We start from the raw sequence: 10,837 nt of genomic DNA on the forward strand, positions 1-10,837 counted from the left end.
TGGAGAAGGTAGCACTGACAGGGACTACTTGCGGATACAGAGATGGGCTCAAGTGCGTATACTTCAACGCAAGGAGTATCAGAAATAAGGTGGGTGAACTTAAGGCGTGGATCGGTATCTGGGACTACGATGTTGTGGCCATCACGGAAACGTGGATAGATGAGGGACAGGAATGGCTGTTGGAGGTTCCTGGTTACAGGTGTTTCAGTATGATTAGGGAGGGTGGGAAAAAAGGAGGGGGGGGGTGGCATTGCTAATTAGAAATGGTATAACGGCTGCAGAAAGGAAGTTTGAGGGGGATCTGCCTCTGGAGGTAGTATGGGCTGAAGTCAGAAATAGGAAAGGTGCAGTCACCTTGTTGGGTGTTTACTATAGGCCCCCCAAAAGCAGCAGAGATGTGGAGAAACAGATTGGGAAACAGATTTTGGAAAGGTGCAAAAGCCACAGGGTCGTAGTCATGGGCGACTTCAACTTCCCAAATATTGATTGGAAGCTCTTTAGATCAAGTAGATTGGATGGGGCGGTGTTTGTGCAGTGTGTCCAGGAAGCTTTTCTAACACAGTATGTAGATTGTCCAACCAGAGGGGAGGCCATATTGGATTTGGTACTCGGTAATGAACCGGGACAAGTGGTGGGCTTGTTAGTGGGTGAACATTTTGGTGATGGTGACCACAATTCTGTGACTTTCACCTTGGTTAAGAAGAGAGAGAGGTGCGCACAACAAGGTAGATTTTATAATTGGGGGAAGGGAAATTACGATGCTGTAAGGCAGGATTTGAGGAGCATACGTTGGGAGCATAGGCTGTCAGGGAAGGATGTGGTGGAAAGGTGGAACTATTTCAAAGAGCAGATACGACGTGTCCATGATATGTATGTACCTATCAGGCAGGAAAGAAATGGTCGTGTGAGGGAGCCTTGGTTGACGAGAGAGGTTGAATGTCTGGTAAAGAGGAAGAAGGAGGCTGACATAAGGTTGAGGAAACAGGATTCAGACAGAGCAGTGGAGGGATACAGGATACCCAGAAGGGACCTGAAGAAAGGTATTAGGAGAGCTAAGAGAGGGCATGAAAAATCGTTGGCGGATAGGATAAAGGATAACCCCAAGGCATTTTATGCGTATGTGAGAAACCTGAGAATGACGAGAACGAGGGTAGGTCCGATCAAGGACAGTCGTGGGAGACTGTGTATTGAGTCGGAAGAGATAGGAAAGGTCTTGAACAAGTACTTCTCTTCAGTATTTACGAACGAGAGGGACCGTATTGTAGAAGAGGAGAGTGTGAAATGGACTGGTAAGCTAGAAGAGATACCTGTTAGGAAGGAAGATGTGTTGGACATTTTGAACAACTTGAGGATAGACAAGTCCCCCGGGCCTGACGGGATATATCCTAGGATTATGTGGGAAGCAAGAGAGGAAATTGCAGTACCGTTGGCAATGATCTTCTCGTCTTCACTGGCAACGGGTGTGGTACCAGGGGACTGGAGAGTAGCGAATGTTGTGCCCCTGTTCAAAAAAGGGAATACGGATAACCCCGGGAATTACAGGCCTGTTAGTTTTACTTCTGTGGTAGGCAAAGTAATGGAAAGGGTACTTAGGGATAGGATTTATGAGTATCTGGAAAGACACTGCTTGATTAGGGACAGCCAGCACGGATTTGTGAAGGGTAGGTCTTGCCTTACAAGTCTTATTGAATTCTTCGAGGAGGTGACCAAGCATGTGGATGAGGGTAGAGCAGTGGATGTAGTGTACATGGATTTTAGTAAGGCATTTGATAAGGTTCCCCATGGTAGGCTTATGCGGAAAGTCAGGAGGCATGGGATAGAGGGAAATTTGGCCAATTGGATAGAAAACTGGCTAACCGGTCGAAGGCAGAGAGTGGTGGTAGATGGTAAATATTCAGCCTGGAGCCCAGTTACAAGTGAGTTCCGCAGGGATCAGTTCTGGGTCCTCTGCTGTTTGTAATTTTTATTAATTACTTAGATGAGGGAGTCGAAGGGTGGGTCAGTAAATTTGCAGATGATACGAAGATAGGTGGAGTTGTGGACAGTGAGGAGGGCTGTTGTCAGCTGCAGAGGGACTTAGATATGATGCAGAGCTGGGCTGAGGAGTGGCAGATGGAGTTCAACCCTGCCAAGTGTGAGGTTGTCCATTTTGGAAGAACAAATAAGAATGCGGAATACAGGGTTAATGGTAGGGTTCTTAGTCAGGTGGAGGAACAGAGGGATCTTGGGGTCTATGTACATAGATCTTTGAAGGTTGCCACTCAGGTGGATAGAGTTTGTAAGAAGGCCTATGGAGTATTATCGTTCATTAGCAGAGGGATTGAATTCAAGAGTCGTGAAGTGATGTTGCAGCTGTACAGGACTTTGGTTAGGCCACAGTTGGAGTACTGTGTGCAGTTCTGGTCGCCTCACTTTAGGAAAGATGTGGAAGCTTTGGAGAGGGTGCAGAGAAGATTTACCAGGATGTTGCCTGGAATGGAGAGGAAGTCGTACGAGGATATGTTGAGAGTTCTCGGCCTTTTCTCGTTGGAACGGCGAAGGATGAGGGGTGACTTGATAGAGGTTTATAAGATGATCAGAGGAATAGATAGAGTAGACAGTCAGAAACCTTTTCCCCGGGTACAACAGAGTGTTACAAGGGGACATAAATTTAAGGTGAAGGGTGGAAGGTATAGGGGAAATGTCAGGGGTGGGTTCTTTACCCAGAGAGTGGTGGGGGCATGGAATGCGCTGCCCGTGGGAGTGGCAGAGTCGGAATCATTGGCGACCTTTAAGCGGCAATTGGATAGGTACATGGATGGGTACTTAATCGAGGTTAGAAGTTCGGCACAACATCGTGGGCCGAAGGGCCTGTTGTGTGCTGTATTGTTCTATGTTCTATGTTCTATGTTCTATGTTCACCTGCACACAAACGTGTGTACAGCACCTCTCTGCCGTGAATTCCTCTTCCCAGTCTGTATAACATTTACTGGCTCCACAATCAAAGTGCTGCAACAGTAGGGTCTCTCTTCCAGTCTCACTGATGCTGAAAACGTACTGAAACAGGAACTAAAACGCTTGGTTCCTTCTCACAGAATCATGGTCGAAAATTGTTATAGTCCCGATGGATTCAGTGACTGTCAGACATTGACGTGAAATTGATGACAGCAAATGCTGGAGAGTCAGAGTCAAAGTGCAATGCTGGAAAATCACAACAGATCAGGCAGCATCCGAGGAGCAGTCGAGTCAATGTTTCAGGCAAAGCCCTTCATCTATTGATATTGAAACTTCCGTCTTCAGATCTTCAAATAATCTGTAAAAAGAGATTACAAAAATCATCACTGTCAGTCCAGGTTAGAAATTCCAAACAAGCAATTCTACTTTCCGCAGAACATTCTTTTCTTTTTCCACAAAATTGAAAGCACCATCCCACCCCCTCTCACCCCTCTATTCTCACTCCGCTCAAACTAATTCTCCCCATGGTACTGATTCAGGATCTTACAGAGACCGAAAAGTGAAAACATCAAGACAGACACCTCTGAATTTTGGATACCTCCACCTGAAAGTTAGCATCTTTCACAATATGTAGGAGTGAGTAAGTCTGATTTTGGGAAGCAAAAAAAGTATCAATTCAGGATGAACCTTCAATGCAGCTTCTTGAGAAACAACCAGACACGGAATGGTTAACATCTGGGGAGGTGGAGGAAATGAGATATCAAGGCATTGGCACCGACACCAGACAGAAACTGAACATACAGGCATGGCAAACATTACGGGCAAGCCAGAGTCATTGAGATACACAGCACAAAAACAGATCCGTCAGTCCAACTCATCCGTGCCGACCAGATAGCCTAAATTAATCTCGTCTCATTTACCAGCACTTGGCCCATATCCCTCTGAACTCTTCCTATTCATATATCCATCCAGACGCCTTTTAAATGTTATAATTGGACCTACATCCACTACTTCCTCCGGCAGATCATGCCTTACACTTGCCTCTCTCACGCCAAACATACTACCCTCCTGTTCTGGACTTCTCCCATCCCTGGGAAATGACTTTGTCTATTTAACCTATCCATGCCTCGCATGACTCTATAAACGTCTGTAAGGTCACCCCTCAGCCTCTGGTATACCGGGGAAAACAGCTCAAGTAATGCACTGCGTGTACTTTTAGCTTCACACTCGCTGAACCTCCCTCCCGTGTAAAACATTGTTTCCCTCCCCAACACTGTCCATGGGAAAAGCCAAGAGTGCTGAGACTCTGGAGTTGGGGGAATGCCACGTAGAATTCCTACAATGTGGAAACACGCCATTCAGCCAAACCACTCCACACAGACCATCCAAAGTGTAACCCATGCAAACACTTTACCCTATCCCATTACACTACACTTACTGCACACTCTGGGCCCATTTAGTATGGTCACTTCTCCCGAAACCGCACATTGTTAGACTTTGGGAGGAAACCCACGCAGACACGGCAGGGAGAATGTGCAAACTCCACACAGACAGTCGCCCCAAGGCTGGAATCGAACGCTGGTCCTTGGTGCGGTAAGGCAGCAGTGCTCTCCACTGATCCATCGTGTTACTTACGTGTGCAAAAGGAGGTGGGGCCTGGGAACTTTGTTAATTGTACCACACAGTGGATTGTTGAGTAAGGTTAAATCTCACGGGATCCAGGGAGAGCTAACCAACTGGGTACAAAATTTAGAAGCGCGTTGTTGTAGTTGCTGGAATCCTTCCTGAAAACAACAAATGCTGAAGATCACAGTGGGTCAGGCAGCGCTGTGCCACTCGATGACCGGATAGTGTGGATGTGGAGATGATGTTTCCACTAGAAGAAGGGTTGAGGATGCCAAGTCATTGAGGGCATTTAAGACAGAGATAGGTTCTTGATTAGTAAGGGGTCAAGGGTTATGAGGATAGGGCAGCAGAATGGGATGGAGAAATATATCAGCCATGATCGACTGGTGGAGTAGACTCGATGGGCCAAATGGCCTCGTCCTGCTCCTGTGTATTATGGTCTTAAAGCGGAGCAGTAGTCTTAAGAGGTTCTCACAAACTATTTCAGAATCCTGAAGAGGAGTTGTTGGACTGGAAACCTTAACTCTGCTTTTTCTCCACATATGCTTCCAGTCCTGCTGAGTTTTTCCAGTGTTGTCAGTTTTTGTTTCAGTTTTCCAGCATCCACAGTTCTTTGTCTTATTTATCACAGTCATTTCTTGCCTTTCCCAAGTGTCTGGAACTTCATCTCCCTGATCTACAAACTGTTCAGTTACCCAACAAATGACCACTACCTCCTTATCAGAGTAGACCCCTTTGTTGCAAAATGATTGTTCAATTCTGTGACCAAAATAATTGCATTCGTAATTACTTACACCAGGGACTCTCAATATCTCAGGCAAGAACACAGCCAGATTGTTTCAGACAGTACATTTATGTGATCTGATACAAATCCCTATTCCCTACTTTACCAGCGTGCTGCTGGGAATGGAGGGTTTGAGTTAAGAAGAAGCTGGGACATTTTTTTCCAACGAAGCCTCGCAAGTTGACAGATAACTTTATAGAGATTTTTAAAATCAGGAGGGGGAAAAAATAAGGTGTCATTTCCTGGAGGCTCAGAATATTTTATTTCTCCAGAAGGTGTAAAAGGGGGTCAAACATTCAGCAGAAATCGAGTAGAGCTGAGAACAGACAACATTTTACTCTGTGGGAACAGGGGGACCAGAGGACAGAGAAATCAGGACCTGAAATCGAGCTGACACCAGACGACCATGTTATCAGTGCTTTGACAATGGTACTTCTGTGCGGGGCAGGTTGAATTATGAATTTAATAGTAACTTCCTCAAGGAGACTGTGCAGGATGGCCCGGGCTTGTCTCTGTGGCGCAACTGGTCAGCGCGTTCGGTTATTAAGCGGGAGGTTGTTGGTTCGAGACCAGCCCGAGACGGTGCATTTGTTGTTCTCGCTCCAACCGCTTTCTTGGCTGCAAAGATGCGCGTTTTTAATGGTGTCAGGAAAATGTTTCCCAAACGGAAATCTTTTCCACTGAGGAAGCACAAAGGGGTTTCTGAATTGATTGAATTTCTAACGTAAAGGACAGCGGATGCTTACAGTCCGAGATAGAAAGCGAAACTGCTGGAGCAACTCAGTACCTGGATGAGGAAAAAAAAGTTCTGAAATGTTGTCTCTGATTCTCTTTCTACAGATGCTGCCTGACCTGCTGAGTTGCTCCTGCAATTTCTGGTTTTGTTTTTAACTGATCGTCCATTTCATCTTTCGGGATGAAACACCCAGACTCGCCATTTGCAGATATTTAACCCTTTCGAAACCTGTGAAGTGATTGGATTCAAACAAACTCTGCAATGATTCACACTTTCTCAGCTCCACAGGCAGAGAGACCTGGGAAATGAAGCTGTCAGTGTGGTTCTGTATTGGTGGGCCGAGAGGTGAATGCGATCGACATGAAACCCATTGCGGTTTCCCCACGCAGGTGTGAACCCTGCCGACTACATTTGAGAACTGTCGTCAAAAAGAAAGGGAGATTGCTCCACGTTTTTTTTAAAGATGCAAATCAGTGGAGGGGTTGAAATATTTCAATCACATTGGGACTGGTCGGAAATCTGCAGCCCACTGCCTGTCAGGGTGGAACAAGCAGATACCCGCAGAGCTGCTTTTGAGGATATGAGCCAAGTGTTTGGAAATGAGACGAGAACAGTGAGGGGCGTGAAGTCGTGGTCGAAATGAGGCAGGCACCTGAGGACAAAGGTGTTTTATTTGCCAGTGAAAGATACTGCTTCACAAATTTGGTACAATGGAAGGGAAGCAGTGACGGTGATTATCTTTGGCTGTTCACCTTGTGAATGTTCCCATTGCTGCGCATGTCCGTATAACGTCAGAACTCTGCAGCATGGCGGCGTCAGGTCCGCACAGGGCCAGGGGCGCAATGGATGACGCATCTGACTCCACCTACACGTTTGAAATGCAGCTCACAGCTTCTTCACACACCCCAATTAATCTTTCTCATTGTCCTGAAGCCGGCTTAAGGTTTGAATTCCTGATCTGCAGGAACGACACTCTTTTCACTGTCTCGCGTCAGGAAGTGTCCCTGAGAACATCAAAGGCACGTCACAGCGCTGTCAGAGGAGGGGAAGCTGAAAGAGCCCCACACGCTGCTCACGGGCACATTTCACTTTCCCCAACTCACCGCCCCAACCACTGCGGCTTCTGGGAGTGGAAAGGGAACAAACACCAAAACCCAGTCTCAGCTTTGTAAATCTTCAGGAAATAAGAAAACTGATTATCCCTTCCGGTCTTCCATCCTGGCCTGACAGCGTTGATTTTAAATGGCTGTCCAGTTAGTGCCGATTCGTTTTGGCTGAAAAAAATCTTCCTTATCTCATCCCAGCATTTCTTGCCACAGAGAACTGTGCGGCAGAGTTCATGTATATATTTCCTTGTATGGTATTTTGTAAATAACATTCGTTCGCGGGTTGTTTGTATTTAAGGTTCACTAGCTGTTGTTTAATGCTGAGAGGGTTGAGTTGTCTGGACATCATTTCACAGATGTCTTTAATGTAAAGTAATGTGGCTAGTGTTTCTGCAGACCTTGTGTCTGCTACTGTCAGTTTGTTGATGTGAAATCGTCACACTGGGTTTATTGGGTAGGCAAAAGTGAGGACTGCAGATGCTGGAAACCAAAGTTTTGATCAGAGTGGTGCTGGAAAAGCACAGCAGGTCAGACAGCTTCCGAGGAGCAGGAAAACCGACGTTTCGGGCAAAAGCCCTTCATCAGGAATAGAGGCAGGACGCTTCCAGGGATGACGAAATAAATTGGCGGGGTGCTGGGCCGAAGGTAGCAAAGAGTACAATAGGTGAATGGGGGTGGGGATGGAGGTGACAGGTCAGAGAGGAGGGTGGAGCGGACAGTTGAGAAGGGAGATTGGCAGGGAGGACAGGTCATGAGGACAGCGCTGAGCTGGAAGGTTGGAACTGAGATAAGGTGGGGGGAGGGGAAATGAGGAAACTGGTGAAGTCCACATTGATGTCCTGGGGTTGAATTTATCCGTGGTGAAAGATGGTGCGTTCTTCCTTCAGGCATCGGGTGGGGAGTGAGCGGCGATGGAGGAGGCCCAGGACCTGCATGTTCTCGGCAGCGTGGGAGGGGGAGTTGAAATGTTGGGCCAGAGGGTGATGGGGTTGATTGCTGCGGATGTCCTGGAGATGTTCCCTCAAGCGCTGTGACTTGACTCTGCGAGGAGTCTCCAGTCTCCCCAATGTAGAGGAGACCGCATCGGGAGAAATGGATACAAGCAATGACATTGGTGGAAGCCTTCTCACGATCGTGGCCCAGGTTCGATTTCCGGGCAGGAAAGCAATATACAATAGGGCTGTGAGAAAGCGCTGCTGTCTCCCTGGTGGTCTAGTGGTTAGGATTCGGCGCTTTCATCGCTGCGGCCCGGGTTCGATTCCCGGTCAGGGAAGTATTTCTCAGTGGATCTTTCGCCTACCCATTCTCCTGAAATGCGCTGTACAGTTCCTTATTGGTCTTCGTCGTTACTGGCTCCTGCAGTGTGTCGTGCCTCGTTGAAATTGTGTCCTGATTCAGGCTTGTTTGTATGTGATGGGATCATTGCTTCTGGAGCTAAGTACTTGGTTCGTGTGTGTTGTTTTCCTGTAGACGCTGTTTTGAATTTGCCATTGACTGTTCGCTCCACTGTGACATCTCGAAATGGCACTTTGTTGTTGTTCTCCTCTTTTGTGAATTTTATGCCAGTAAGGATATTGTTGATGGTGTTGTAGGTTTCCTCTAATTTACATCATTTTTTGATGACAAAAGTGTCATCACTGTGGCGGACACAAAGTTTGGTTTGGATCGTAGGAAGGGCTGTTGGTTTGAGACTCTGCATTATTGCTTCTGCTAGGAATCCTGATACTGGTGGTTTCATGGGTGTTTCGTTTATTTGTTTGTAGGGCTTGTCACTGAATATGAAGTGGGTGGTTAAGGCACAGTTCCACGAGCTGGATAGTGCTATCTTTGCTGATGAAGTTGGTGCTGTGTTTATGTCTTTGGTTCTTCGAGTAGTGTTCCAGTTTTCTTTGGCCACGTTGATGTTAATGGATGTGAACAGGGCTGTTATGTCAAAGGACATCATTATTCCATCCTCTTCTAACTTAGTTCTTTGGTGTTCAGGAATTCTTGGATGGAATAAATGGAGTGGCGTGAATCTTCGACTTGGTGTTTTAGTCTTCAGTGGAGGCCTTTGACTAGTCTGTATATTGGTGTTCCAAGTAGTGAGACTATGGCCTGAGGGGGGGCTCCTGGTTTGAAGAGGAGGAGAACAACAACAAAGTGCCATTCTGAGATGTCACAGTAGAGCGAACAGTCAATAGGGAACTTCACACTAGCGTCTACAGAAAAACAACACACGCAAACCAAGTGCTTAACCACAGAAGCGATCATCCCAACACCCACAAACGAAGCTGCATCAGGACATTATTTCAATGAGCCACTACACACTGCATATAGAGGATTATAAAATCATGAGGGATACGGATGAGGTGAACAAAAGGTGTCCTTTCCCTCAGCTGGGGGTTTCAGGATCAGGGAGCAAATATTTTGAGGTGAGTAGAGAAACGTTTTATAAAGACAGAACAAGGATCGTTTTTAAGAGAGTGGTCTGAGTGCAGAATGTCCGGAAGAAGTCATAGAGTTACAGAGATGTATAGCACAGAAACAGACTGTTTGGTCCAACTTGTCCATGCTGACCAACTATCCCAACCCAATCTCGTCCCACCTGACAGCACACGGCCCCATATCCCTCCAAACCCTTCCTATTCATATACCTAACCAAATGCCTTTTAAATTTTGCAATCGTACTAGACTTCACCACTTCCTCTGGCAGTTCATTCAATAAACGTACAATCCTCTGCGTGAAAACGTTGCCCCTTAGATCTCTTTTGTATCTTTCCCCTCTAATGCTAAACCCATGCCCTCTCGTTCTGGACTCCCCCACCCCTGGGAAAAGTATTTGCCTATTTATCCTATCCATACCCCTCATGATTTTATACACGTACAGTTACAACGTTTAAAAGACATTTGGATAAGTACATGAATATGAAAGGTTCGAAGGTTTATGGGACAAACACTGGTAGGTGGGACGAGTTTAGTTTGAGAACATACTCAGCATGGACGAGTTGGATGAAGGGTCTGTTCAGTGCTGTCATACTCTGTGACCGACCTGTACTGGTCTTAAAACCATTTTCTTACCTCCACCCCATAACCATCCACTTCTTTGTTGTTCAAAACTCAGATGAATTTAGCCTTGAATATGTTTAATGACCCCACTTCTGAACTGAATTCCTCTTCGTAATATACCACTTGCCTCGCTCATTGCCTGCTGCATCTGCCCGACAACTGGCATTGACTGGTGTGGAGGGACTCTGAGACCCCTTTGTACATCCATACATCATTCCTGATGAAGGGCTTGTGTCCGAAACGTTCACTGTCCTGCTCCTCAGATGCTACCTGACCTGTTCTGCTTTTCCAGTGCCACATTTTTCGACTTTCACCTCTAGTCCTCACTTTCTCCACATTCCAATATATCACCATTTAAACAATGCACTGCTTTTTTTTAAACAGCCAAGGCGATAACTTCACATTGCGGCACTGCACTTGCCATGTGTTTGCCAATTGAGACACAGACCTGGACCAACTTCGGGAAGAGGCAAAACACTGAGTTCCGAACAAAAACCGTAACACACTCAAAACGTCGGTTCTGTTTACCTTTCCACAGATGCAGCTCGACCCGTTGGCTTTCTGCAGTATTCGCTGTGTTTGAACTGATAGAAGACAATGGTA

The 10,837-nt window shown here is 46.4% G+C and overlaps 1 non-coding gene across 1 annotated transcript; it reads left to right on the plus strand.

Moving 5' to 3' along the window:
- Positions 1-8,387: 8,387 nt before the first annotated feature.
- Positions 8,388-8,459, plus strand: trnae-uuc (transfer RNA glutamic acid (anticodon UUC)). The gene has a single exon. It is a non-coding gene; the product is annotated as a tRNA-Glu (tRNA).
- Positions 8,460-10,837: the final 2,378 nt, after the last annotated feature.

This window comes from Chiloscyllium plagiosum, unplaced genomic scaffold, assembly GCF_037043375.1.
Source record: "Chiloscyllium plagiosum isolate Xiang-an unplaced genomic scaffold, Cpla_swu_hap1 HiC_scaffold_27, whole genome shotgun sequence".
In the NCBI taxonomy this organism is placed as follows: domain Eukaryota; kingdom Metazoa; phylum Chordata; class Chondrichthyes; order Orectolobiformes; family Hemiscylliidae; genus Chiloscyllium; species Chiloscyllium plagiosum.